This window comes from Papio anubis, chromosome 8, assembly GCF_008728515.1.
Source record: "Papio anubis isolate 15944 chromosome 8, Panubis1.0, whole genome shotgun sequence".
Classification (NCBI taxonomy): Eukaryota; Metazoa; Chordata; class Mammalia; order Primates; family Cercopithecidae; genus Papio; species Papio anubis.
This window is the reverse complement of record NC_044983.1, coordinates 11,622,030-11,648,307: the sequence shown is the minus strand read 5'-3', so window position 1 is coordinate 11,648,307 and position 26,278 is coordinate 11,622,030. Positions and strand designations below refer to the sequence as shown.

The window sequence follows — 26,278 nt, the reverse complement described above, 5'->3', positions numbered from 1 at the left end:
AAATCAACACTCTTAGAAATTCGTTTATAGTTCCAAACTATACCACAAAGAGCAATTAGGAACTTTAGAAAAGCCATTGGCAGATGAAGCAGCGTCAGTGGCTACTTCCAAATGAAATCCCTCTGGGAATCACCTCTGCTCTTCTTTCATTAGCTTAGGGGCCAGAATCCTTGTGTTCTTCCCTGCACCTCCTGAAGGGCTCTGTCTTCCAGTGTTAAGTGCGCTAAAGGCCACTAAAGGCTCAGTAGGCTTCCCAGGGTTCTCTTCAAACCTCCCTTTCACATCTCCTGTCTCCCTATACAATTTAGGTTTTTTTTCTCAAGGTAAACCAAGGTTGGAAGAGGAAAAAACAGTAAACCTCTTTTGAAGGAATTCACCAGCTTCTTCTTCTTTTTCAGTTTGTCACCAAATAGCTCCAAGCCAAATACATCAGTCACTAAAACAACAACGAATAAGTAACCTTAAGAATTTAAAAATCAAATTCACCATAACTGATTTTTACTAAATCTCTTATACAACTCTGGGATGATTTTAAGTGAAAAAACCGCAAGGAAGAATATAATAATTGCTTGTCTTCATGCCAAGACAATATTGGCCTATTTTGATTCTCTTTCTGATTCGGTTCTTTCTTCAAGAACAAAAATGTGTACTAATTTAGGCAGGGAATTTGATCTGTAGAGGAAATGCATAAGGATGCTGAGGGAAAAATGAGCCAGGCACTTGGATTAGCAAAATCTAGAAAATCTGTAGTGTGGGAAAACTAACAAGCAAAGAAAAACACATGCTCCAAATATTTTGCAAGTTTAAGAGCCAATTGTTGACTGTGAAGAAATTCAGTCCTGGTAAATCTCCAAGCTTCTCTGCTTTCCATTTCTTCAGACCAAAAACAAACAAAACAAAACAAAAAACAAAAAACCCAAAACCCACAAAACAAAGAGGCAACTGGCAAACGTAAAACTCTAACACTATGTTTTTTTTCTATAATCTACTATCATAATAGACATATTATTAAGAATGTATAGTCTCTTTGGTGCATTTTACTGTATCATAGATTGTTCATTTCCCTGAATCTTTCTAAGATTATAAATTGAAGGTAGGTTTATCGTTTTCATAGTCATAGGAATAATTCTCATTCTTCACAGAGCTAATTATTTATTTCTGTTGTCTAGAAATCTGACCGATCCCATCAGTTTTACTTGGATGGAGGAAATTCTCTTTACATAGGAGAGAGGAAAAGAGCACAGGTCCCCTGTGGCATTAAACCGTGTCTCCATTGTGCTGCATCTTCTATTTGTCCCTGCAGATTCACTCTGCATTCTTCTCCTTCTGCTCTGAATGGACTATGTCAAAGGATCCTTTGCCTTCTGACTTCAACTTAGTTTGAATGGAGAACACCAAAAAAAAAAAAAAAAAAACAATAAAGGAAGGAAGGAGTGTGGGATCAGGTATTTAATGTCCCTTTTCTCTTCCTGGAGGATTATCTGGAGAATCCTGGATGATATAGATTGACTAAATCCTTCAACCAAAGGGGTCATAGCTAATGTCAGGCCACCCTCTTAACACAAATCAATAAATATCTCTTTCTTCTCCTCTTTCCCTCCCACTTCCTCCATTTCTGTCTCTCTCTCTCTCTCTCTCGGTCTCTCTCTAATGACCATAAATCTTAATAGCCTTGGGGTCTGATATGGTTTGGCTGTGTCTCCACCGAAATCTCACCTTGAATTGTAGCTCCTATAATTCCCACATGTCGTAGGAGAGACCCTGTGAGAGGTAACTGAATCATGGAGGTGGGTCTTTCCTGTGCTGTTCTCATGATAGTGAATACATCTCATGAGAGTTGGTGGTTTTATAAAGGGGAGTTCCCCTGTATACACTCTCTTGCCTGCCGCCATATAAGACATGTCTTTGCTTCTCATTTGCCTTCCACCATGATTGTGAGGCCTCCCAAGCCATGTGGAACTTTGACATAATTAAATCTCTTTCCTTTATAAATTACCCAGTCTCAGGTATGTCCTTATAGCAGTGTGAGAATGGACTAATACAGGGTCCTTGCATGGCCTGCCTTTCACCTAATTTATACCTTTAAAAGTTGTCTTTTACTGAACTTGCCTCTAATTATTCAATTTGAGTTTGCCATCTCCTCCCTGCCAGGACCCTAAATGATACATTCACCTCTCTTCCAATTATCTCTTCCTTAACTCCCCAATTATTACTGCTTTCTTAGTTCTAGCAATCAATATGAGCAATGTATTTATTGAAAAAGTAATCTACCCGGTTTATCTACAAGTCCTCACTACCTGTCACTCCACTGACCCTGCTGTCACTCACTGAAGCCACTGATAGGCACAATGCCAAATCCCTTACAAATAGCCTTCCTTACACTGCTGGTGCCCTTCAAAGCACAGGAGACTCACTGAATATTTTAGGTTCAGCTTCTATGCCATTTACTGCTTCTGTTTCCGTAAAAGCTCTTTTTGGTACTCCTGACTGAAATGATGTTCTTCAAGTTTCTGTGTTCAGTGTACTAACTGTATGCAATTTCAGCACTAAGTATGGCTTCAACTGCTATTTACAGGCTAAAGCTTCCTAAATCTATAATTCCAGATCTCTCTGTTAATTTGTGGTCCCTATATCTAATAAATTTATTATCAACTCTAATGTGTTAATCAAATCAAACATGTCCATTTATTAACACATCTTTATTAACATATCTGTCTCTTCTTCTGAGCTCTTTTGTTTAATTGCATGTTAAAATCACCAACCTGACCACAGAAGACAAGAACAGTGTGTTCTGGGCTGTGCCAGCTGAATCCCACCCCTAACACTGAGGCCTGCATTTCGCCCGTTGCTACAGGAATGCTGACAACTCATCCATGTGTACTTCCCCAGGAAGTGCCTTTAGCTAAAAGAATCTCTTTTACCCAAGCTTGTATCCCCTTCCCGGGGTAGCCCACATCCAGTGATTACTAAATATGGAGGAAAAAGGCTCACCCTCCGTGTCTCTACTTGGGACAACTCTGAGGGGCCACTGCACCTCCAGAGCTCCATGTAGCCTCCACTGCCACCACATCACACTTCTACATCTCCCTTTGCCCAATTCTACTTCTTCCCTCACCCTCTTAAAAAATCTCTGCCGCTGTATCTTCTTCCTGGGAGACCCAACCTCAGCTAGTGGGAACTTAGGGTCATTCTTGATGACTCCATCTTCCTCATCTCCTTCCTCCAATGGGTCACCCAGCCTATGAATTCTCTCTTCTAAATAATCACCCTTTCTTTAAATCTCCACAGTCACTACCTTAATTCTGGTCTCCATTTAGTATCAAGATTATGACAATTATCTGCTAATGGTCTGCCTCACTCTGGCTTTTCTTTCCTCCATCTTATCAGAATTCTGCTACTACAATGATCTTTGCAAATACATTCCATTACATCATTCTCCTGTTAAATTCCATCAGAACTTTGACAACGACCTTCAACTCTTCATAATGGAATTCTTGCCCATGTCTCTGGCGTCTCTTACTATGATGACTCTTGCTGCCACTATTCCTACTATCATTAATTCCGCCGCTGCTGCTGCTACCACTCACAACAGGCACTTACTAGGATGTGTGAAGAAAAAAAGAGACCTCCAGCTACAATTTTCCTAATAGTTCATGCTTATTTATGTTTATGTTCATGCTTATTTATTATGTTCCATCCACACATTGCACGTATTCCCTCTAGATCATCAATTCAATTCTTTTTTTTTTTCTTTTTTTTTTTTTTTTTTGTGAAGGAATCTCTCACTGTCACCCAGGCTGGACTGGACTGCAGTGGCATGATGTCGGCTCACTGCAACCTCTACCTCCCAGGTTAAAGCGATTCTTCTTGCCTCAGCCTATCATGTAGCTGGGATTACAGGCACCTGTCACACTTGGCTAAGTTTTTGTATTTTTAATAGACACAGGGTTTCACTATATTGGCCAGGCTGGTCTCAAACTCCTGACCTCATGATCTGCCCGCCTCGGCCTCCCAAAATGCTGGGATTATAGGCGAGAGCCACCATGCCAGGTCATCACTTCTCAAACTATAATGTGGGGATCTTGTTAAAATGCAGGCTTTGATTTAGAAGAGCTGGGGCTGCAAAGCTGAAGCTGTTAGTCCGGGGACGACACTTGTCACATCAAGGCTCAAGTTACCTCCTATTTAGTCGTCAGAAAAGAGATATGGAGAGTATTCGTCTTTATAGCGACATCTGAGTAGGGGGTGTTTACCCCTGCTACAATGTCTTACTGGATACTGTTTGCATTCTATTCGCCCAGTAACACAGAACTTACCCACCCAGCAGGGAATATATCCAGGGTCTGGGAGGTACTTCATGATAGCTGGTAATAGTTACTATTCTCCCAGATGGCAATCCCACTCACTGTTAATTATTTTAAAGTGGCAGTGGTTCCTAAGAGATCATCCATCCTGTCTAACAAAAAAGCAAATAAATACACTAGGAAAATAAACACAGAATTAAGAATATCCCAGGCTAGAGGAGAGAAATATGTTTACTGCTTTCTTAAGTTGAGGAAGCAGTAAGTATATTTCTTGCTTATGTTTACTGCTTGTCAGAGTTAAGCAACTTGTCAGAGCTAAGACATAGTAGCCATAAGAGATACCATGCCACATCTCTCCCAGGAATTAATGACCATTATCTGTAATTGATTGAGTCTTACTAATATACCATCAGGCAAGCTTCTAGACTAACGTCATTCTTGGAAGCCAGTGAAATTCATATTACAGATTTAAGGTCCTTTGATACAGTACAAATAACCCCTATATACTTATCTTATTAAAACCATTATATATGTTTGCCATTGAGGCCTTTATAATATTTCTTCTGCGTAAAAGAAAAAAGATCAGGAAAAGAATAAACCAAGAATATTATAATTATCATCAAAGATAAAAATAATAAAAGGTGTTATCAAAAATAGTAACTACATTATAGTGAAATAAATAATTCATCTGAATGAGAAAAATTTGAATCCGTATGCATCTCAAAATATATATCTACAATATATGAAATAGAAATGTATATACCCATCATGAAAAATTCAAAAATTGATTGTTATAGCACATGTATTAATGAAGCAAATGTGGGAATGACAAACACTAACTTCCAAATAATGTTTACTTGGGGAAAAAAGTGAAAAAATGTATTTTTAAAAATATTTCTTTAAAAATGCAAAGACATCTATTGCAAATAGTACATGTTGGCATCTGCTTAATCTCAATGAGAGGTAAAGTAGATTTCTGTGATATCATTTTTGAATGCTTAAAATGTTTTATTAATTTTTGGAAGGAATGTATGTAAGGTGATTTTGAATGGTAACATTAAAGCATTAACGTTGCTGACTGTGTTTAGATTATCATTATCTAGCTAGGACATCACACCCAGTCTTAGAATCTGTAAATATAGTAAGGCAATATCATCTGGTAGTTAGTTGAGAATATCAGCAAGCTCTTGTAATTCATTTTAAGTCAGAGATGGGTGTCAGTATCTTTGAGCCATGCCTTATTAAATGCCCCTCTTTTGTTGACACTATAGTGATGTGACAATTGGTCAGCTTTGATTACAGAATCCCAAGTCCCCTGGAGTGAGTCTGCCTGTTAGTGGTAGCCCTAAAGAGTTAGTTTTTCTTGGTCGATGTTTTGAATAAAATCATCTGTAACTTTAGCTGGGGCCCCGCTGTGTGCATTTGGACTTCTGCCTCTTAATATAACCATTTAATGTTTTTCCAGTTTATTTTTGGTTAACTTATTCCCTGGTTTTGACTGGACTTTGTCTTTTTTATTTTTTATTTTTTAAATCCAAATCCTGTCCTTTTTAGAGTGGCTTAAAGAAAAAATGCTAAGGAATGGATAGAGCAGGTTGTTTTACAAATAATGGTTTCCTCTGCTTCCTGGGTGGGACTCGGGTTCAGAGGCTACAACTAATTGAGGCCTTGATATTCTGTCTTTTCTTAAGCTTCGGTCAAATTAAGGGATCAGTGAAAAGTGTCCTTCCTACAGGATGCTCCTGGTTCCTGTCCCACTACTCTCATCAACTCTACCGTAAGGCCCGAGACAGACCCCTGACAGGTTTCCAGGGAAGAGGAAGCTTCTTGTGGAGTAAGGGAACATCTGCCCACTCTCCTCTTTATATTCATACCACCCTGCTCCATAAGAATCATCAGTGTTCCCGTTAAAAATGTCAGGGCACTCTCCCTTGAGTAAAGCTGCACTCATATTTTTATTGGAGATTCCACAACTACTACTGCTTACGTGGTCTTTGTAGATCACCACTCTATACTTTTCTCTATCACACTAAGCCAGGTGTGTGGATTTTTAGTCCTAATTCTGTCATTAACTATTTAGAAAGCATTGATTCAGTTATTTTTCCCCTCCATGGCTCAGTTACTGCTCAGTTACTACTTAAGAATATAAATAAAAACATCAGATTAGACTTTCGTATGGTTCATTTTACTACCTGTATCTTTTTGAGAAAAAAGCTATAAAATAGTTCTGACATATTTCTATGGTTCATTTCATTATCTGTATCTTTTGAGATAAAAAGCTATGAATAGTTTTAATATACAAAAATGCATAAATAATAGCATTATTAACAATTGGGTGTGCAACACCCAATGTTACAAATATGGTTGAAACCTCGCATAGTCTATTTTCTCCATATAGTAGTAAGAACCTGAGGGCAAATTGATTATGTTGTTCCTATGTTTGTTCTCTTGATTCCAGAAATCCTGCTAGATTTACTAATTTTGTTCAGTTTGATTTTTTTTTTAATTCTAAAGATTTCTACATAATTTCTTCTATACCTGTAAATTTGCCTGAGAACTTCTTAGAACACCTAAACAGGTGTGTTTATTACCCATCTATCTCCATTTCTAGTTACCAAAACAAAAGAAGGTAGATTAGCTCAGTTGACATGGGGGAAGAAGGGAGACCCCTCAGATACCAAGACAAATCTTAGAGTTAATGGATTTATAAGGAGATGAGAAAGAAGGTGGATTTTGTCTCAGTAATTAAGTGAAAAGAGTCTTGGTGAAATTTTTCTGCTCTTGAAGGTTTCATTCTCTCTGCTGGATATTGTCTAATGTATAAAATGATAGGTGGTTACTATGGACACCACCTGATACGTACAAACCCACAACAGATAAATTCTCTCATTTATCTGGAGGCCATGCTGTCCCCTCTTTGGAATTTTGACCTCTGCCTTGACAGGTGGATTTTACTTAAACAGTTTGCCAGCGCCCCCCCACTAATATATTTAAGTCCCACAAAGTTGAATATTTGTAGCTAATGCACTTTTCTGTCATCAACTTAAAAAAATCTGTGTGTGCAAACACAGACACAGTTTTCACTAATATGTGTCATCTACTTCATACATGCCCAGTTCCTAACATGAACAACAAAAATATGTGTACAGCTCTTCTGAACTGAACGTGAAGTGTTTAATTCCATGGGTAAAAAGATTTCCCCCTAAACCGCTCTATCGTTGGCAAAGGGAAACAATATATCAGAATCAGCCAGTGGCAATTTTCAATCAGGCAACTTCCCTCTGGGAACTTGAATACATCGCGCTTGCCTTTACACAGGTTTATAAAATTACGGTCATTTGAGCCACTTTTACTGACAAATCTTTTTATTGACTATGTCAGGATAGAAAAAAAGCTGATCTATTTTCTGATTCTGATACCGTAAGCAGTCAATTAAACTTCCTTCAGAATCAATTTTCCTAACTGCAAAAGAGACTAAACAATCTCATTCTCCAACGTTCCTTAGTAATAGGAAATATTAAATCAGCGGAGTTTGAGTCAGATCCATGGTTTTTCGTCCTAATTCTATCATTAACTAGATAGCATTGATTAAATTATGTTCTCTCCCCGGGACTCAGTTACCGCTAAATAAATAAATAAATAAATAAATACATGAAACATAGGTTTCTCATTCCTATGCATTTCATTGTCCTTTACTACATGTGTTTGTATCTTAAAGTATATGTAGTACAGTCCTTCATGCCACTAAATGCTCCCTAAATTATGGCATTCTGGAAAATTCATGGACAATTTGCTCTTCCCTTCTCAGCATAGTATTTGTGAGATTCATCCAAGACTATATCCTAATGCTTGATGACTAATTTTTTATTCATATTTGTATTACTTTTGGTGGATATGCCCCAGTTTATCCACTCATTCTCCTATTGAAAACATTTCATTTTCCAGTTATTTGCTATAACACACAATGCTATTATAATCACTCTTGTATATGCCTTCTTAATCTGTATGATATATGTTTAGGAGTGGAATTGCTGGGACAACATTTATATACAACTTATATATGCCAGATTTTAACAAACTGTTTTCCAGTATGATTAAAACAATTTACATTTCCTCATCAGCGACAAGAAGTCCTGTTTGCTGCTCCATATCCTCACCTGCATTTGCGAGTGTTGGACGGTTTACATTTTTCTCAATTTTAGGGCTAAAACATTGTACCTGTTTGTGACTATAATTTGCATTTCACTGTTTTCCAGAGCGGTTGGACATTTTTTCATGTGTTTATTGGCCATTTGTGCTTCCTATTCTGTGAATTGCCTTTTTATATATTTTTCCATTTTTCTACTGAGTTTTCTTTTTCTTTTCTTTTTTTTTATTTATAGTTTCAAACCTCTATTTGGAATACTGACTTCATTAATTTTTCACATTCCAAATATTCTTCTGTAGACTATAGACTATCCTGAGTTTTTGTTTTGTTTACATTTTATAATCTTTTGCTGCACAGGCATTTGGAGTTATGACAGTCAATTTTGTTAATCATTTTCTTTAGCCTTTGTTCTTTATTTCTCTTGTTTAAGAAATTCTTCCTCTTATCTGCAATATTTAAATACTCTCTTAATACTCTTTTATCTTATTCTGAATAACTTAAAAGTTTTACTTTTTTAAAAGATTTGTCTTTGCTTATCTGAAAAGCCAACATTGTCATTTGCTAACTTTCTATAGGTCTATGAGTCAATTCTTGGACTCATTTCTTTACTGTTGTTCTATTTGTCTGTCTCTTGTTCCACACTGTCTTCTTAAAATAAAGCTTTGTAAGTCTTAACATCTGGTAGGACGAGCACACCCACCTGACTTTTCTTATTCAAAATTATCTCACTTCTTTAGGGCTCTTTGATCTTTTCTGTGCATTTCTAGAATCATATCAAATACTGATTAAACCCTAACAAGATTTTTATTAAAATTGCATTACGTTTATGGATAGATTTGATTTTAAAAATTGACAGTATTGTTTTATTGATATTTCTTTTGCATGAACATAAAACATGTCTCTGTTAATTTTAAGTTTTTATAAGTTAATTTTCTGTAATATCTTTTAGTAAAATACACTTTTTTTGAATACTTTCTCAACACCTTATGATTTATTCCTAGGTATTTTATATTTTTGTTGCTATTATGAATAGTATATTTTGAAGTTTATACTTTCAAAATATTTTTACTGGGGTGTAGTAAATTAAATTATTTTTAGATTTTTTTTTTCTTTGGAGATGGAATTTCACTCTTGTCCCCCTGGCTAGGGTGGCAGTGACGCGATCTCAGCTCACTGCAACCTCCACTTACTGGGTTCAAGCGATTCTCCTGCCTCAGCCTCCTGAGTAGTTGAGGGATTACAGACGCCCGCCACCACGTCTGGCTAATTTTTTTGTATTTTTAGTAGAAACAGGGTTTCGTTGGGCAGGTTGGTCTCGAACACCTGACCTCAGGTGATTCGCCTGCCTCAGCCTCCCAAAGTGTATTTTTAGATTTTGTACAAATCTGATGAACTTTTTATTTCTAGTAATATGGCTACAGGTTCTCTGACAAATATTGTGGACAGATAAGTTTATTTCTTCTTTCCATGATCTATTCTTATATATTCTTTTTGTATTTTACTTACTAAGATCCTCAGTAAAATTTTACATTGGAGCAATAGTAGCAGACATCCTTGGTGGAAATGATTTCAAATGAAGTGATTTCAATATTTCATCATCAAGCATGATATTTGCATTAGGTTTTGCTAAATAGGCCTTAGGTTAAGAAGTTAAGAAAGTTTCTTATTTTATTTTAGTTTGCTAACATTTGTTGATCATAAATATATATTATATATACATATTACATAAAATATAGATATGTAATGAATATCATATCACCAATTAGATTTCTTTTTATTTCTGATATTAGTTACTTATTCATTTTCTTCCTTTTTTTTCCTTGCAAAACCTTCCAGAATTGACTACTGTATTAGTATTTTCAAAGAACCAACTCTGGCTTTGCTGCTTTTCTCTATTGTAACTTTGTATCCTATTTCATTAATTTCACACTTATTTTTTCTTATTATATTTTTCTCTATGGTCTTCAGTTCTATTTTGTTTCTTCTTATAACTTGCTGGCTTAAATTTTTATGTCATTACTTTTCAGATTTCCTTTTTAATATTTACACTTTATGGAAATGTATTCTTCTAGGTATTACTATATTTAATGTGCCATTTTTATTATTATTTAATAATTATATTTTATAAATAAATACAGTTACATCATTATATTTTATTGGTAAATTGCTTAAGAAATTGTGCCTTTCCTTCCTAGATAAGATAAACTTATTAATTATACTGTTCAAATCTTCTTTATGAGTTTTTACTTGTAGTCTATTGACTAATGAGCAATGGATATTAAAATTTATCCCATAAAGAGGAAGTTTTTCAGTTTGTCCTTAGAGTTCCAGTGATTTTTGCTTATAAACATTTGGTATATGATAGATACATTCTAGTTCAGAATTGTTACATCTTCTTGTGGAGGTTAAACCTTTTATCATTATTCAGTAACCCTTTTAATATCCATTTTTTTTTTTGATACTCAAGTCCACTTTGTGTACTAATACAGTCATTCCAGTTTTCATTTGTAAGTATTTGCCTGATTTATTACTATCCTTTTACTGTTAGCTAGTCTTCCTTCAGTTCTAGATGTGTCTTGAGCTTGTAATGCACCTTTTGTAGTCAACTCAACAATCTCTATCTCATAACCAACAAATTTAGTCCATTTATATTTAAGAAGATTGTTGATATTTTTGAATGTATTTATACCACTATTACTTCTGGCCTAGATTTTTTTCTCTGATCTCCTTTATCTTTCTTGGCATATTTTCTGTTGTTTGGGTTTTCTTATTTCATTTTTTTCTATTTATTTAGAAGTTATGTTCCATGTCTTTGCTCTAGGGCACCCCTCCTTTAGCCTTTTAAACATCACCCGCTTTATAGCTCCTAGAGATTTGTCTTACTTTTTCTGTGTGAAATCAGCTTTGCATTTAACTTTTTAATTTTCTATTTTATTTATCGTGTATGTTGTTTTCTCCACATTGGGAGGGATGTTTCTCTTTACCAATTCATAATATTTACAGAAATAAAACTCTCCACCATGTACTACCCTTTCTTGTTCACTTCCCCTTCAAAGTGATTAGCTGAAGAACAATGAAGATACCTTCCACTGGGGGATAATGGAAATGTCTAATTATTACTAAAATACAGAAAGGAGAGACCCATCCTTTCCTTCTTTCTGACTGTGAGTACTGATTTGATAAAGTTTATGCGAAGTATTTGTCTAAAATGTGTTCTACTCAGCTTCTACTGATTAAGTCAGTCATAGTACCTTCTTGTAGACCTGGTTTCTCAATGGTCAATAAAGATTTGTCCCACATTACTTTAAAAAGTTACCAACCTCTCAATCATATTAAGCTGAAACAGAAAGTAGAATAATTGTATGTATTTTTCTGAGAAATCATCCTTAAAAACCATCGCTAGACTCCAGGTCATAGGTAGATGGCATTTTCTCTACTTTGCTTCCACCTGCTATATGCTGACCTTCCCATTCTTCCTTCTCAGCTGTCATTCTAACAGTTTAGAACCATGCTTAGAGGGCTGATTAGGGTGGCAGAGGCAGTTTACCACTAAAGTTTTAAGTTTCTCTTCCATAGTGTATAATCATTTCATCACTGAGCAACTGGGGACAACATATCCGAATACCCTCTCCTTTGCTTGCAGGTTGGGACCATAGGTTTATTTCTTGACAGTGGAATATGAGTGTAAGTGATATACATCCACTTCTTGGCTGAAGGAATTAAGTACCAAGTGTCTGAGGTTCCACACTCACTGAGGCAGGGTTTATCTTGAAACTCCAAGATGGCAGGCTCGAAAGAGGGAAATGGCCTGAAATTCTGTGTCGTTGGTTGGAAGAGCACTACCTAACTCTCTCTAGACTGTGATATGAGCAAAAAGCATATTTTTTTATTCTTAATTCACTGAGATTTTGGAGTTGCTTATAATATCTGTTGCCTTGTCCAGCTTATCCAGTGGCACTCCTTTTCAACAGACATGCTGTAGCTTAATTCTCTAAAATTTATTGTCATTAGCGATTGCTTTTATGGTAAATATCTCTATGCAGTACTTTTAATAGCGGAGATGTGTTCTCTATTGTTTATTTTACATTATCTTGACTTTTTAATTTTTATTCTTCTGGTGAACTCTACTCAAGTTAGACACTTAATTATGAATATACATTTTGTTAGAGGAAGCTGTGTTCGGCGTTGGACATATTTTGTAGTGTGTTTGACTGTCAGGAGAATAAATTAGTTATTTGCATTAACATTTCCACTAGTCATCAATAGAATGAATTAAATTATGTTTCAATACAGTGGTAAATAGAGTCAATTTCATTATTTTAAGTGGTACTTAAAATGCTTTGAAGTCTTCAATAATTTATTATATTAAGGCATTAGATGAAAAAGTTGTTAACTCCTCTTTTTCCTGTAAATTCTTATAAAAGTGAAGGAAAACTGTAAAAAAAAATAAGCTGGCCTAATTAATCGTAACTTTCTTCTTAACAGCTAGATAAAAGTTAACTTCACCTTTAAGGAAACACTTCAAAATGTATACAGTTATCTCATGTCCAATCCATAATCAGAATTTTATCTAATTGGAAAAAAAAGACAATTTCAGGATCTGGAAAAAATATGGGGAACGTCACACACCGAAGCCTATTAGGAGGTGGGGGCTGGGGGAGGGATAGCATTAGGAGAAATGCCTAATGTAAATGACGAGTCGATGGGTGCAGCAAACCAACATGGCACGTGTATACCTATGTAACAAAACTGCATGTTGTACACATGTACCCTACAACTTAAAGTATGATAAAAAAAAAATAAATAAATTTTAAAAGAAAAACAAAAAAAAAACAAAAAAGATATTTCTGTTTAAAAAAAAAAAAGGTAATTTAGTCCAGTAAGTTACTGATGTAAACATTTCCTCAGGAAGTACTTGATATTCTCTAAAAAGGAACACATGAGCTTTTCTTCTCCAGTCCTGGGTGAAATGAGGTTGCAAGTTACATCACAGAGTACTCAAAATGAAACTGTTTACTTTTCTATCAGTGTCATGATTTTCTACCAAATTTGTGCTCTGTTTTACAATGGCAGGATAAACCTCTGTAGCACTTAATCCAGTGATACTTTGTAAGTGAACCTGCAAAGAAGGAGCATGTGACAGTTGCTTAAAAATAGTACTTCTGGTAGCAAACAAGTAGTGTACAGTCAGCCGAGTAGTATACCGGATTGTTAACCTCATCTAAGTGATGATTCATCTGTAAAAAATCCATACATTTCCCAGACGGAACATGTTCACCCTTAGAAACATGTAACAACATAGGTTTTTGTTATAATAAAGTGGATATATTAGGGCCTATATTATGATATTTGCTACCATTTATTTAGGCTGTTGGTATGTGCCAAAAATTGTGATAAGTACTTTCTATGCATAATCTCATTTAATGTTCACAGCATTCTGCAAGTTGCAATCCTATTTTATTTAAGTAAACGGAGTCTCTAAAAGGATAAATAAATCCCCCAAGTTAACATTGCTACTTAATGGCAGAACTCAAATTTAAATACTGCTTCTAAAACAGGTGCATTTTCCACAGAAACTTACTGCCCGGTTTGCTACCTATTTGATAGATTTCTACTGTAGATGACGTATTATATCTTTTATCTACACAAAGTTTAAGTACTTTTTATCAATGCAGTGATCCTATTCCAAACCAGTGGAAAAGAAAAATACCATTATTGTGATTGTTGTTTCAGGAGCTGGAGGCTCTGGTTTTCTGGGAGGATTATACACTAAACTACCCCAAGAAAAAAGCAAATCTGCCTCTGACCAGAAAGAATCCTAAGGAAGGAGTCCTATCTGGTGTGACAGATCTCGACACTGGCTATTGCTGATTCAACAATAGCCTCCCTCCCTCCCTGCTCACAAACCTGCGGCAGAGATTCTTTATTCTTGAAGATAGAAGTGAACAGTACCCGTCCTCCAGGGGATGACTCATGAGAAGTATGAACCAATTCTAGCAACTTCTTTCCCCTTTCACAAGTGGTTGGAGCTAAGCCAGGTCTTCTGGATGGGGCTTTTAGAAAGCCTTTAGCTTTCCGAATGCAGATGTGATTTTCTGAGGTGCTCCAGTCTTATTACGGGTGTGAGGATGAAAGAAAACCTGCTAAGGATGTGTATGCACAGAGGGTTAATAAAAAACAACTTTTAAAGCTGCTTGTTTCATTTTTTTCAGCTCCAGTTTTCTAGTAAATAGGTTTAAAAATGTAATACTGGATTATCTTAAATGTACAGACACCATATATGCCTAGGGCTCTTTAGAAGATAAAATCAGAAACTACATAGACTAGCATATTTAGAGTTAGGCAATGCACACTTTATAGGTTTATTTTTCATCATTCATTCAAAATTTCAAACAAAATGTCCTTTGTGTTGGTTTAATTTTATTATTCTTTCGATGCCTCAAACAAAAAAACTGTAAAATTAAATAAGATTTCCCTGTACCATTTTAGAATACTAGGATTAAAAGCGAAATTTTGCATTCATTCTTCTTGCTTCGGGCTTTCCAAATAGGTCCCTGTAGGGCCTTGATAAATTGAGTTTAGGTTATTTTCACACATAATGGCTACATTCTGTTGTCATTTGTCCCCACTCTTCCATACCCATCTTTGCCCCCTCTACCTGGGGAGGCCACACAAGCATTAAAAATTAAATGATGAGTAGACAGTGAGTAAAGAGAGAGGAATGTTTAACACAGAGAGAATAGAAACTAAGGTAAGAAAAATACCTTTAACATGCAGTTAACTCTTTAAGTCCAATATATTTTTAAGTCATTAATCCTGCAACTTAGTCTGGAAGGGGCACAGAAGACCACCAGAGTAATAGGCTTTATTCCAACCTTTGGGCATAGAGGGCTTCCAGCAAACCCAGCACCATTTGCAAATGCTCTGATGTTCTCTCTCATGAATAGAAGCCAAAGACGCAGTAACATGTTTATGAATTTGGATTTGGAGCGCTTTAGAATAAAGACGCCACAAAATACTAATTGCCATTTCTAATTTCATAGTGCTCAGAGAAAAATGCTGGACTTCAGACTTCCAGAAAATGTTTATTCGCCAAATATAAAGTGAGCCTTTTTCCAGGTGTATAAATGACAGGGATTTCTTCTGGGACTCTGTTTTGTTTCTGAAGTACTCTTTTCTTTCCTACCACTCTGCATATTGCTTCATAAATTAGAATGACAGCTGCTAACCATGCAGAAAGGTTTTCCATTTTCAAGGAAAAAGGATTATTTTAATCCACCTCCAAAATGGAATAACATAATTTCATTAACATCTAACTATACCTTGTCCACTAATGGTAATGGATATCATGCTCCTTAACCAGGGTAAGCACAGAAAATGCTGCTGCCAGATTAAATCTCCCTAAAGGAGCAATGAGAAAAAATATATATCTAATCCATTTATATGAGGAAAAATGACCTGGGGCAGTAATGTTATTTTCTATTAAGGTAATCTGGAAAGTGGATGGAAACCAGTTAGACAGTAATTTAATATAACCACAACACAGAACTCAGAAATGAACAAATTTATTCCCATACTGAGAACAGTTAAATGGTATCTTAAGCTTGTATTTGATCTGAGAAAATGATTTCCAAAGCCTGGAATATAGTGATCTTATAAACACCACTTCAAAGGTTATTTGGAAATACTTTCCAAAACAAAAATAAGGGACATAGTTCTTTCTTAGTAAGACATAGTTCTTTTTTAGTAATTCTAAAAGTCTTTAGAATGCCATCTCCTTAACTTCTAAATTTACAGTACAAAAAAAGACCAAGTAAGTTTTTAAAACTTTACTTCTTCAATGAAATATCTGTACATCATATAAGTAACATTTTAGATCTCAGAAAAGAAAGTTTCCCAACAGACTTTTTATATATTTGAGTTTTTATATTATTACATATTTATATTTAATTATTTTCTTAGAAAACAAATGTCCTCATAAAGGTGATTTTAAAAAGACGCATACATCTATTTATAAAACTTGTGTTATTGGTGGTGTTTTGTTCATGTTCAAAGGTCCTAGATCTATTGTTTATACAGGAGCTGTTCTCACTCTAAGGGTCATTTCTCTGCACCCCAGGTAAGTTTCTTCATTTGCAACTCAGAAAGGACTGAAGAAGCAGCAACCACAGCATGAGCTGGGCAGTAAAATGGACAAGAAAACTAGTCAACTTCTAGCTAAGAATGTTTTAAGAGTGCTTTATAGGTATTCAAGATTTCACCTGCAAAGCCCCAAATATTCCAATATTGAGTCCTTATCATGAGGGAAGTAAAACATTCTCTAAAATATTTATTGGCCAGCCACAGTGGCTCACGCCTGTAATCCCAGCACTTTGGGAGGCCGAGGCAGGCGGATCACGAGGTCAGGAGTTTGAGACCAGCCTGGCCAACATGGTGAAACCCTGTCTCTACTAAAAATAAAAAAATTAGCTGTGCATGGTGGTGGGTGCCTGTAATCCCAGCTACTTGGGAGGCTGAGGCAGGAAAATCCTTTGAACCTGGGAGGTGGAGGTTGCAGTGTGCCGAGATCATGCCACTGCACTCCAGCCTGGGCGACAGGGCAAGACTCCGTCTCAAGAAAAAAAAAAAAAAAAAAAAGTACACATTGTTGCAATTGGAAAACAACTTCAAAAAGTTTAAAATGCATTTTTTAATAAGTTCTTTAAAAGAGAAAAAGAATCATATATGCAGTTTTAACCAATCAAAAATAGCTTATAATTGCAATTCATCCATCTTAGTAATTCAAAGTATTCTTCAGTATCAGAATGGACATTTGCATACAGGTCTTCTCCAAATCCAGAGACTAGATTTGACCAAATTGCTTTCATTCTTTAGCAGCTACACCTGGTTGCAAAATTACATCTTGCTCTATTGACAGGCTTTGCTCGTGATCTTGACCTCTTGAGCATACAGTGCTCCCTACTTATCCACAGTTTCACTTTCCATGGTTCTGGTTACTTGTGGTCAATCGTGGTCCAAAAATATTAAATGGAAAATCCAAGAAATCAACAATTCATAAGTTATAAATTGCACACCATTCCGGGTAGCATGATGAAATCTCTCCCTGCCCTGCTACGAATCATCTGGAATCATAAATCATCTTTTTCTAGCGTGTCTACACTGTAGACACTCCCTGCTCTTTAGTCACTTGGTTGCCATCTTGATTATTAGATCAACATTTGCAGTACCTCAGTGCTTGCGTTCAAATAATCTTTATTTTACTTCATAATGGTATCAAAGCACAAGAGTACTGTGCCATATTTGTACATTTATCATACATTTGTCATAGGTGTATATACAGGATAAAACATAGTATGTATAGAGTTTGGTACTGACCCGGGTTTCAGGCATTTGCTAGGAGTCTTAGAATATATTCTCAGCAAATAAAGGGGGACTACTGAGGGATTTTCCAATGTTTCCTATGGCTAAACTCATGGTTTTACTTTTTCTTTAATTAATTTATGGACCTCCAAAAATTAAACAACTTTCATTAGTAAGTTGGTTAGTAAACTTTTGATATGGAAATATTAAGTGTGTGTTTGACAGTTAATAAGGATGCATCAATTTGCCACATCAACCTTTTCTGTTTTCTGGAAAATAGGATGATGTATTCTAATCGACTTGGCAATTTCTGCTTTAAAATTATTAAATTCTTTAATTTCATAAACATAAGTGCCTTGTCATCATATAGGATTCAAATAATGCAGGTATTTTTATAGCAAACTGTGATACTTCTCTACCACCCAACAATTGTATTTTCCTCCTCTATCTACTTGGTGATTTCTACTGTTCGTCTCTGCTACCTTTCTCACTAGTATGATAGGAGATTTCTGCATACACATTAACTTCTTATGGCAGTGCTGAGTTCTATAATTTTCCTTCAAAGAAAACTGAAGCTACAACTATGAATCCACGTTTAAGTTAAAACCGTATGATATTAACGTCTGGGAGGTAAAACTAAATTTGCACATGCCCCAGTTGTGAAAACTCTACCTAACAGGTGATCCATCTGTCTGTTGGGTGGCAAGTTTCTCCTGAGAGCAAGGATAAGATATTTCACAATTTCCTTATAATGTTAACCTAAAACATTGGGTCTCTATTTTATTGAGGTTATTTTGGAATTGAGGAAAGTAAGGTTACTTATTAAGCCCTCATAAATAGGTGGCATTATTGCCATTTTATGCTTTAACTTTGGAATAAAACTTTGTAATTCAAGCAACACATGCATGATCTGACAGTAAGTACCAGAGCTGGAATTTGAACGATGTTGTTGTCTAATTGCAAATTACATTTTCTTTCTACTGTTTGAAGCTATCTTATGGCAGTGGACAAGTGTCTCATAATTTTACCTTTATTTGATGTTTTTCTTTATTTCCTTCCCCTCTAGTTTGACCAAGTTTACATCTCTTTCCTCCACAGTAATTGCTGTTATTCTTTCCCAGGTCAGATAACCCTGATGTCCTGTCCTAGTATGTTCATTTTTCACCTCTTGGAATAAATCCACTTTCCACATGATCCCTGAAAGGCGCATCCATTTAATCATTGTTCAAACAGGAGCTGGGTTGTGCCACAGAAATAAACATGATGGAACTTGCCCTCAGGGTGCTCACAGTGACCTATGAAGAGGCTTAAAATAAAGATGGAAGAATGCTAAATGCACAAAAGTTACCCAACTAAACTTGAGTAATTAAATTGCTTACCAAATAGGTAACTCTTATGTTGAGCCCTAATGAAAGAATAAGAGTTAGCTAGGAAACCTAGGTGAGATTATCAGTATTCTTGTTTCATGTTTTATTGGTGATACCATAAAAATTCCTTCAGGAGCTTTTTTCTCTGTCTCCTTAATTTGAGAGGAGCAAGATATTTTGAGAACGGCAATAGTTGAAGTTAGTGAAGGCAGGAATGAGATCAGGATCTTGTATGACATGTAAAGGAATTTTCATGTTAGAAGTAGCAAACATTTTATATGTAGAAAGATACGCATTGAATTATTATATTGTCACAAATAAAAAAATATGTTGGAGTTCTAAGCCCCTATACCTCAGAATGTGACTCCATTTGGAGACAGAGTCTTTACAGAAGTAATCAAGTTTAAGGGAGATCATTAGGGCAAGCTTTAATCCACTGTGACTGGTGTCTTCATAAAAAGAGAAAATTTGGAGACAGACATGGATACAGGGAGAACATCATGTGAAGATGGGGCAGAGATCCTGGTGATGTACCCAAAGCCAAGGAACACGAAAAATTCCCAGCAGAGCAGCAGAAGGTGAGAGAGAGAGGCCTAGAACCAATTCTCCCTCAGAGACCTCAGAAGAAAGCAACCCTCTGACACCTTCATGTCAGTCTTCCAGCCTCCAGAACTGTGAGAAAATACATTTATATGATTTAAGCCATCTATTTTGTGGTACTTGGTTCCAGCAGCCCTAGTAAACTCGCGCAAATGCTAAGCAGAAGCATGAGATAATTGGAATTGGCTTTTAAGAAATATCTAACTATAGCTACTGAGTGGAGAATGGACTTGAGAGGTGAAAAATTAGAGGCGAGGCTATAATAATCAATCTTTAGCACATCACTGCTGAGTGCCTGATTTAGCAGAGTAAATCATAGAGGATATGGAGTGGGGGCAGACAAAGAATAAGAGAGAATGAAGACAAGACAGATTTAGGAAGTAAAATTAACCCCTCCAGTTTTAGCAGTGACTTACAGCTTATAAAATCAATATGAAGTACTGTCCTTGCTGATAAATAGTAAAGGAAGGAGTCTCAGATCCAAAACCTCAAATGGTACTGAGAAAAGTGAATGGAAAGGAACAAAATGAGCAATTTGGAAACATCCTTGAGTTATATATTGTTAAATGAATTCCCATGCTGCAGAGTTTTCATGCCAAAATGTGGTGATTGTCCTTAAGTTTTGTTTTCAAATATTGGGAAACGAAGTATGCAGTATTTCCCAATATTGTTAATAATAAAACCCTATTTTTTATTACATGACTCTCTCCAAGAACTAGCATTATAAAGAACAACAATGCAGAATGAATTATCTCGTGAGAAAAGATTTGCGATTGAGAGGTCATTTGTGGCCTTAAGAGAGGACTTTCCAGGAATGGAAAGTAGAAGATTTACCACGTTGGGTTAGAAGTCCATCAGAAAAGAAGACAAGTACAGATAACTTGCACTATAATAAAACAGTGATCTGAAGTCAGGGGAAGAGAATGGGGATAGTGATTGACATTGGTGCAGAGATATTAGAGTTATACGCCGAAGTGGAGGATTATGTTGAATGGGGATTATTTGTTCATTTGTTTTAAAAAGGGAAATACATGTTTGACAACAGGGAATGAGATAGAATAGAACCCAGTGCTCAAGTAATGTTAAGTACAGAGAACTTCCTTCTATGTGATAGCGTGATTTATCTCAATGTGTTTGAAGTTTATGTTGACAACACTTTCTCCTGGAATTTGGACCTTGTCTCAATATGATGAGTGGGTACTAAGTACTGGTAATTTTGTCAATATTGAGTATTTCAGAAGTGCACACCTTAGTTGTGAAAGGTTTCATAGATAAAAGAAAAATGAAAATAGGACTCATATTTCATTTCCTGGTCTTCATCTAATAGATATACACACACACACTTATTTATTTATTTACCATAAATCATTGTTTGCTGCTATCAGATCACAACTATTGCAATGATTATTATGCCTTCATAGGCAATTTAAAGGCATTCCAGTCTATTTACAAATAATCCTGCATTGATATTTAATAAAACAATTCAGCTACGAGGACTAATGAAAACTACCAAGTGCTTTAATAATCTATGTTAGAATTTTCTTCTTCATTTCTTTTTCTTAATTGTGAAACAACCAGATCCTATTTTGGAGTTTGTATTACCTATACTACTTATTCACTACTTAAAGTGATTTTAATGTATTTATCATTTGACAGTTTCTGCCAGGTTTCCCAACAGAACTGAAGATCTTTTGAGGGTGAGTGCATATTTATATCTATAAATATCATCACCAGTAACTCCCACTAAACTTGGCAAAGAACAATAAAAATTTATTCAAGAAATTATCATTAAGAGATATCTGAAACCAAAGCCTTATGAAGGTTAGGGGATATAGCAATGAACAAAATGGCTCTTTTTGTGAGGAATTCTTTATCTGGTTTAGGGATTTCAAATTTACCATACACAAGAGTTATACGGGGACCTTGTTAAAAGTGAAGATTTCGTATCCTTATCCCAAAAGAACAGTCTAGTAGCTAAAACAGGAAAGCACCACAGGAAATAATCTCATGTAATATAATAAGGGCTTCAAGAGTGGTATGAGCAAAGTTCAAATGGAGCAGAGAAGAGCAATTTATTTCCAAATGATAGCTAGATTTCTTTATTCTTCTGAATTCTCTGTATTGATTTTAGTAGTCAGCTACCTTCTATGCATTTATTGTAATAATAAAAATAATAACACAAACAAAGATAGCAATATGAACTTGGTAGAGTTGACTATCTCCCTATTACATGCCCTTCATCAGCCAAATTACAAAGTAAAATCTAACAAGAAGTCAGCCAAAAAGTTTTGAATTTTTTGAAATATGAGCTTTTAATCACTAATGTTCATAAGCAACCTTTCTCTGAGAGTTATTGTGGCTCAAAATATTATACAGACACTACAATTTTTGATTCAACTTTATTTTACCTTTGAAATTTATTTATGTGTGTAACTTATAAATGTGAAACTTAAATAATGTAACCAGCCATAATGCTTGTTAGATATGTTAAATATCCAAACACTTCACTGCCAATTCGTCATTAGCTACTGCCTCAAGCCCTCTGAGTGCCCTGGTGCAGCCCAGTACCTGCCTGTGACTTCATTTCCCTGTAATCCAACAAAAAAAACTAATGCTTGGCAAAGTAAGGAGCTCCAGAACTCTGTGTAAAGGATTATGGCCAATGTTCATTCAAATTGGTTATTTCTCCAGCTAAACCTGCTGTTAAATGTTCTGTTTATATAAGTATGATGAAATATAAATGGAGGTTGGGCAGATGGATGGATGATGGATAGCCGGATGGATGGATGGATGGATGGATGGATGGATGGATGGATGGATAAATACAGATATGGAGACAAACAGATTAATCTTGCTAGAATCCTAATAATATGCAACCAAAAACAAATGAGAACTGTGTTCAAACAATTAGGACTTTGGTACTGTTCACTCTTTGATTGGATTATTGCATTTATAGTTATTTCAATGTACTTGCAGATATATATGTTTACTTTTTAAAAGTCAACTTAATAAAACATTTAAACATTTCAGCCATTCTTAAACTATCCCAATCCTATATATACAACATCCCCTGCATTTGAACGTAATAGCTCTCATATCGCTTTCCATATCTTAAACCTATGACTTCCCAGAACCTTTAAAACTTTTAAAAATTGACAGAGGTCAAAAAGTGGGCAAAGGATAGGAACAGACACTTCTCAAAAGAAGACATTTACACGGCCAACAAACATATAAAAAAAGCTTATGATCACTGGTCATTAGAGAAATGCAAATCAAAACCACAATGTGATACCATCTCATGCCAGTTACAATGGCAAGTATTAAAAAGTCAGGAAACAACAGATGCTAGTGAGGCTGTCTAGAAATAGGAATGCTTTTACACTCTTGGTGGGAGTGTAAATTAGTTCAATTGTTGTGGAAGACAGTGTGGTGACTCCTCAAGGATCTAGAACCAGCAATATCATTTGACCCAGCAATCTCGTTACTGGGTATATACCCAAAGGATTATAAATCATTCTAGTATAAAGACTCATGCACATGTATGTTTATTGCAGCATTACTTACAATAGCAAAGACGTGGAACCACCGCAAATGTCCATCAATGATAAATTGGATAAAGAAAACATGGCACATAAACACCATGGAATACCACGCAGCCACAAAAGAGAATGAGTTCATGTCCATTACAGGGACATGGATGAAGTTGGAAGCCATCATTACTAGCAAACTAACACAAGATCAGAAAACCAAACACCGCATGTTCTCACTCAGAAGTGGGAGTTGAACAATGAGAACACATGGACACAGGGAGGGAAACATCACACACAGGGGCCTGTCAGGGGCGAAGGAACAAGGGGAGGGAGAGTATTAGGACAAATACTTAAAGCATGCAGGACTTAAAACCTAGATGATGGGTTGATAGGTGCAGCAAACTACCATGGCACATGTTTAGCTATGTAACAAGCCCGCACATTCTGCTCATGTGTCTCAGAACTTAAAAAGATAGAGGTCTTGGAAAAATGAGTTATGTATTGGTTTTACCATTTTCCCTCCCATCATCTGGAAGTAACCATCGGCTTTAACTAGATATGGAATTGAAAAGTGAAGTCTTGCTTTCAACAGAGGCAAAGACTTTTTTGTGCCTGTCATTTCATTAAACTGACACTTCATTTAAGTCTTTTGCTTTTAATAGAGATGCAGAAGTTTTGTTGAAATGAACAGGCAGATAAAATTTTACAGCAAAAGAGATATAAATTAAGACCTGTAGGAAATTAGTGCTTCAGAGAAAGTTTGGCATATTTAAGGAAGAAAACAGAGGGTTATTCAGAGTCTTTCAGAAACTTCTAAGAGATTATTTGAGGAACCAAACTAGTTTTTATGCAGAGTATATTTTCTTATAATAAGGGTAATTAAGCCAATTGAATGGATATAAATGGAGATCAAGAAAAAAAATGTCCACAAGGTCAATGCATTCTAGGATGGTAACAGACAGTTAATCATGGTGAATGTTAGAGATCTTCAAGTTTTAGGATTTAAAATTAATTATGCTAATTAATGCAGTCAATAAGCCATTGTTAGAATAGACTGATGCTTCTTTTCCATTAGATAGACTGATACTTCCATCCATTAGATAGGCTGATACTTCTATCCCTTAGATAGACTAATACTTCTTTTCCATTAGATTGGACTGATACTTCTTTCCATTAGACTGATACTTCTATTCCATTAGATTCTGTTGGTTAGAATAGTCTGTAAAATGGGGAAGGAAAGTAAAGCTTAAGCTTAATTAGTCATTAATTTAAAAAATATTTATTGAATACCTATTCATCACAAAGCCCTGTCCTGGGTGTTAAGGTAAATCAGCAAATAAAGTCTCCTTTCTCTTGGAGTTTCCATACTATTGGTGAGATAAATAATAAGCAAATAAACACTTAGATAAATAAATGCTGTAACAACATAAAGCAAAGTAAGGAGAGTGTGGCAAAGAGGACATCTGTTATTTCTACAAGTAGTCAGTGAAGATCTCACAGTTGAGCTGACATTTGAATGGAGATCTAAATGCAGAGAAATCCATTCACAGAAGAGTATTTCAGGAAAGTAATCTGTAGATCCAACTTTCTGAGGCAGGAGTGCCCTTGACAACCTTGAGGAATGGCAGGAGGACCCATGTACATGGAGCGCAGAGAGCATGGAGTTAAGTGGAGGGAGGAAAAGTAAGTGTTAATCAAAGTTAGAGAACTGGGGTGAGGGGCCAGCTATGGTAGGGAATTATAATTCTGCATTAGGTTATTGTGGGATTTTTGAGATCACTTCGAGGATGGATCTTATTGGAAGATTGGAAGAATGACATGAGCTGACTTGTGTTTTAATAGAATCAGCCAGGCTGCCTTATGTAGTATGGACTACAGGGCACTGGTGAAGAGGACAGGAGGTTGATTAGGAGGATGAGCTGCAGATCTGTTATGCTAAGGCAGTGGTGTTCATAGTGGTGCAAAGTTGTTGTATTTCAGTTATACACTTAACACAGATGGACAGAATTGAGTGAGGAATGTGTCCAAACAAGTAAGGAGAAGTGTTTAGAGGAAAAATATCCTTCTGGAAAATGTAAGTTTTAGACAAATAATCAAACAAAACTATCTGATTTATAATACAGAGATGAAATGTATGAGTTTATATACAATTTAGGGGAAAATACAATGCAGGGATAACCATAAGATAAAGAGATGGCTAATAGGTAACACTGTCTGTCCTGCATTCAATAAAGTGACTCCGAAAATAGTGAGCTCCACTCCCATCATCCAGATTTCCAAGGCAGAGGCTCCATTATCCATCTTCCTTCAGAGGACTTCCCTGTTTCATCAGGTAGGGGACTGTACTGCTTAGAGTTAAGCATTTTTCTGGTTTTCATCCCAATCGGGGAAAAAAGTTAAAAGGAATAAACACATGGTGGAAAAACTTCAAAGCAATTAAAGATCAATCTTGTTTTCATGTAATCCTTGTTTCAAAATATTCTTCATACCATAAACCTCAGTGAAATACATGGCAATTCCTTCCCTGAGGCATGAATACACCCACAGCCGATTGTAAACACAAAACTAGAGTCAACAAATGGAGAATGGTTTCATTGTCTGGAATCCCATTCTCTGATTGGAAATAGTCCCTTGGGAATTCATTACTGAGAACAAGTCCCACCCCTTGAAATTGCTGCTGAGCTCACCCATGATTATCTGACAAGACATTGGCAGTGAGTTCATCTGCTCTACTCTGCTTTAGAACAACACATGTGATTAACCAGGTAAAACTCTTTTCCTTCTCTTTATACTTTGTATCATATATAACAATCTACTATGTGTATTATTATGTTAGTAGTTTGCACATTAAAGTCTTTCTAAAAATATCGTCACAATATTTTATTCATGAAATGAAGTTATAGAAGGAAAGAAAAATGTCTGTGACTAAATACACATAAAAGAAGTTGAGATGCTCAGTGTCACTGTCTG

The 26,278-nt window shown here is 35.7% G+C and overlaps 1 long non-coding RNA gene across 1 annotated transcript; it reads right to left on the bottom strand.

Moving 5' to 3' along the window:
- Positions 1 to 1,135: 1,135 nt before the first annotated feature.
- Positions 1,136 to 3,752, bottom strand: LOC108587155. Its single transcript, XR_001905362.3, has 2 exons — positions 3,296 to 3,752; positions 1,136 to 1,374 (listed from the first exon to the last, which is right to left on the bottom strand). It is a non-coding gene; the product is annotated as an uncharacterized LOC108587155 (long non-coding RNA).
- Positions 3,753 to 26,278: the final 22,526 nt, after the last annotated feature.